Source organism: Lepus europaeus, chromosome 17, assembly GCF_033115175.1.
Source record: "Lepus europaeus isolate LE1 chromosome 17, mLepTim1.pri, whole genome shotgun sequence".
NCBI classification, from domain to species: Eukaryota; Metazoa; Chordata; class Mammalia; order Lagomorpha; family Leporidae; genus Lepus; species Lepus europaeus.
Window position 1 is genome coordinate 38836267 of NC_084843.1, and position 5071 is coordinate 38841337.

The window sequence follows — 5071 nt, forward strand, 5'->3', positions numbered from 1 at the left end:
CTCTAACTGCCACTCATATGGGATGCTGGCACTGCAGGTGGCAGCTTTACCCATTTTGCCACAGCACCAGTCCTTAAGCATCATAGTTAACATATTGTTAAATCACACTGATCACCCCAGTACTTTACCTTTCCTTTTATCCATATCCTTTGCCACGTGACTTTGAAGTTCTTCTGAATGTTTGTCTACATATCTTGCTTTAACCAATAGAATAAGCCTAAACATGTTGTACCAGTTCCAATGAGCCTCAAGAGGTTTTGCTGTCCTGTATCTATGCTGTTACCATGACAAGAACATGCTTAGGTACTCAGCAGGTCCAAGGAAAAAATGAAAGACTTAGTAAGCAGAGCCACCTGCCCATTCCTCTGAGCTCAGTCAAAATCATACATCCTCCAACTTATCTCAACTCATGAAAACTAAAGAGATTATTGGAGCAGACATTTATTTAGCCCAACAGTTAAGATGTCTAGCTCCCATTTCGGAGCACCTAGGTTTGACACCCAGCTCATGCTACTGATGCCAGCTTCTTGCTAAAGCAGCCCATGGAAGTAGCAATGATGGTTCAAGCATTTAGGCCCCTGCCAATCATGTGGGAGACCTGGATTGAACTCATAGCTCCCAGCTTTGTCCCTCTGGCTAAAATAGACATTTGGGAACTGAAACAGTAGATGGGAGTTCCCTCTGTCCCTTTCCTTGTATGGGTGTGTGCCTCTCAAATAAATAAATATTTAAATAATAACAACAGAGATTATTACTTTGGGTAACTTAGTTTGAGGGCAGTTTTTCCTCCCCCATGACAATAATCATATGCTACATTTTTAAGATGTACTCAAGCACTTGAGAGGCAGAGTTACAGAGAGAGAGAAGGAGAGGCAGAGAGGGATGTCTTCTCTCTGCTTGTTCACACCCTAGATGGCCACAATGGCAGAGCTGAGATGATCCAAAGCCAGGAGCTTCTTCCCAGTCTTCCATGTGGACACAGGGGCCCAAGTACTTGGGCCATTTCCACTGCCTTCCTAGGCCATAGCAGGGTGTTGGATTGGAAGAAGAGCACCTGGGACTTGAACCAATGTCCATATGGGATGCTGGTGCTAAAGGCAGAGGCTTTACCCAGTATGTCACAGGGTCAGTCCCTATATGCTACATTTTTAAGGCAGTATATCTCAAACTTTAATGTAGCTAAGAATTCTGAATCTACTATCCTGGTGAGGATTTCCAAAAGCATACCCAGAAACAAGGATTCACACGCAAGCAATGTACTAAAGAAGTCCTTCCAGCACAAACTACTAAGGGGCTGAAGAAGGTAGGATAGAGGAGAAAAAAACCAAGGGCAGTACATGCTGAGGGAGACTGTATTACTCAGGATTTTCCTATAGGAGTAAAACCAATAGTGTGTGTGTGTGTTTAAATATGCACAGAGAGAAGGAAGAGGATTTATTTTTAAGGAATTGGCTCCTGCAATTTCAGGCCCGACAAATCCAAAATGCTCAAGGCTTAGGCAACAAGCTAGAGACTCAGAAAAAAAGTAATGTTATTGAAGGCAATTCTGAGGTAGAATTCCTTCTACCTTGAAGGATCTTATCTCTCAAGGTCTTGATTGGATGAGAGCCACCCGAATTATGAAGAACAATCTGTTTTTACTAAAAATCCTACCTACAGAACACCTTCACAGTGAAATGGGTGTTTAACCAAACATGTGGGCAACACAGCCTAGCCAAGTTGATGCATTGTAGTGGTCCCCTGAGATTCATGTCGCTAGGCCACCTGCTACAAGTGTGCATATACTGACTGCAAATGACTCACAAGTACCCTCAGCCAGGTAGAAGATATTTCACCCAGAAAGCAATGGTGCAGCCCCTCCTTCAGCTCTCCCAATAAGCAATGGCTCACTGACGTGAGACCAGCTCTGCAGCGTTAGTCATCCTCCAGAGCCCCCTCCAAGGGCCAGGCTGCAGCAAGTCTCTGACCAACATCACATCCTCAAAGAACTTCCTCAAGAAATCACTTGAACAGGAATCTCCATGATTGCTTCTAAGACATCTGAGAAACAAGAATATGATCTGAGGAACAGTGGCACAGGGCTATCGTCAGCCTGACCCTTCGGGAGACATCTGGAGTGTAAGTTATGACTCAGATATTCTCCCCAGTGTAGGCTAACAGCACTCATACTCCAGTACCTGGCTGTATCAGCTATCATGAAGGAACGTTCATTAACCCCTGCAGATTCCTCCCACTCTCCTCCTCTACACCGAAAACAAGTGGCAGGCAGAATCAAATGCAGGTAAAAGCACACCAAAAAGTCATCTGCCAGACACAGAACAATGACAAGGATTCACAGGGATCTGGCTGCAACGCTGACAGCATATGCTTATGTGTTTACTTTGAATGCAGGCTATAAGCTTCTGATACAGAGTCAAGAATCTCCATTATTAAGGAGAATCCCAAGAGATTCTAATACAAGGGGCCCCAATACTTCGGAAATTATTGCTGTTAGGATTACAGCAAATCCTGTGTAGTGTCCAATTATCAGTCACAGTCAATTGATCATAATGCAACAAAAATGCAAAAATACAAGTAATTTTTTGGAAATTCTTGAATACATCTTCTATATTCATCACACTTGGCACTACTATTTAGCAACAAATGACTAAGTATAAGCCATTTAGAAGGCAGTAATAATCATTGATCATCAGTCTCCAAACTAGATGGTAAAGGACCTTTACTGGTATAAAAAGATCTAAGCTAAGGATATCTTAAGGCTTTATCCCTGACACCTGGAAAGTTCATGCTGGATTTTTATATAAGACTCTTTTTTCCAAGATCTCTGTTCTCATCTTTAAAAAATGACAAAAAATGATGGAGCTGTGTTAAACCTAACTTCCTACCATAAGCAATTATACCTATGTGTTCCTAGTATGAGCTAGTCTCCCTGATTCAGAGGTAGACCAATATCTATATTCAAAGCAATCAAAATGAGAAACTCAAGGACATAATATGAGATAGATAGATTCTTTTACATATTCACTCACTGCTTCATTGGTATATTGGCTGCCTACTTTTGCCTGGTTCTTTTGCTGGGAACTGAGATAAAGTAATAGAGAAAAGAGGCACAGAGTCTGTGCTCCCAGAGCAGTGGAGGAAACAGTTCAGAAGTCACACAGTTACTGCAGTGGCACCACTTCCACATCAGAGCAGAGCACTGTGAGGGTGCTAGAATTGCACTGCTCAGGAGGACAAGACATCTAAATTAGAATGAAAATAAGCAGAGAGTCAATAATAGCAAGGATCTTCAGATGAGGCTGGTTAGTGGAAGAATATGACCAAGAAGACGGTGAGAGGAGAGTGGGGCAAAGAAGGTTTCTCCAAAAGGAGAATTAGCACCTACTGGAGAAGAATCAATCATTTAGGCTTCCTGTGACAGGAAGACTGATTCTAGAAAGTTCTGAGAAGCCTGTTTCTTGGCCTCTAGTAGGAAACATTCAGTTTTCAATGACAGATTACTTAGAGTGACAGAGATTTGGTTCTCACAATCTGACATTTCCCCTCCCAAAAAAAACTCAGGGAAAGCCCCTCCTAATGCAGAATGTAGAGGCCATGTTAGTTACTTTCTCCCTGCTTCTACTGACTCATGTGGAACATCAAGTCTGCTGTAAGAAGCCTAGAAAACACCTCTTAGGACTATGAAGTCCATGAAGGGGAGCTACCAGACTTGCAAATCTAAGTGGAATTTATATATTTTGACTTACAATTATTATTCAGAGTTGACAATTTGGGTTAAAAAAGGGAAACATGAGAAGTAAACAACTAGCTACAAACAACATTTTAAAATAAATTTCCTAATTTCTGGACCTGGTGATAGAATGATAAAATTCTATGTAAGCCCACAATACACATCACAAAGAGAGAAGACATGAAGACATGTTTTCCCAGACTGTTGCCAATGTGAATAAAGATAACTGGAACTAAAAGTCAAGTATGAACAAGAAAATTCCCAAGTATAATGGGAAGTTTTTTTTATGTAGCAACAAAAAAGAAAAAAAAGACGAAGAATCGTGGTGGCAGAATTAACTATGGTCTATGTTCCCAAAATGTATGTGTTGGAAACTTAATCCCCAATACAACAATGCTGTAATGTTATGCCTAATGGGAGGTGTGTAGGTCATGAGGGCTCCAGCCTCATAAGCAGGTTACTGCCACTATAAAGAAGGGACTACTGAGAGTGAGTATACTCTTTCATACTTCTGTGTGCCTCCCTCCAGAGAATGTGGCATTCAAGGTACCACCTTGGAAGTAGAGACCCAGCCTTAACTGGACACCTATTCTCTGGTGGCACCTTGATCTTGGACTTCTCACCCTCCAGAACTTTGAGAAATTAAATGTATATTCTTCATACATTACCTACTGTGTGTAAGGCAAGGAAGTGATGAGCAGAAAAAAATAAGTTGAAGGAGAGTTAGTGATAAGTTTAGTCTGTCATATGTTGCTAAATATTGAGGGGAAAAGTATGTGTATGTGGGTGTGTATACATATGTGTGTGTATATGGCATACATATAAAAGTATTATGAATTTTGCTGACATAAAAGGCATGCAGCTCATAAGTTATAAGTTGTGATAAAATACACAACAGTCTTTATTATAGCTTCCATATGACTCCCACAGAGTTATTTTGTTCATTTTGGTTCTTACCCGTATCCAATCTAAGGTTATAAATGACAAGTGAGCACAGTTTTGACATGAATTTTTGTTGATATTTTTATTTGCATTAACAAGTAAATGCAAGAACAAAACAATAGAAACATGTTGAAACTTGGCTTATTTGTCAGTAACATGAGTGATTTCTTTGCTGAGTTGGAAAATAGTTCTCAAACACTGGACAAATATTTTCTCATTTTTATACTATTCACAGGGTTACCACTACAGACACAACACACTCGTGTTTATCTGCATTATTTACATTTGCTCTGTCATTTTCTTGCATACACAGTCAACAAAATGATAAATCAAACTCTGACATATAGCATTTGCTGATTTTTATGCTGTAAATTTTTCCAACGATGGTCAGTTTCAAAC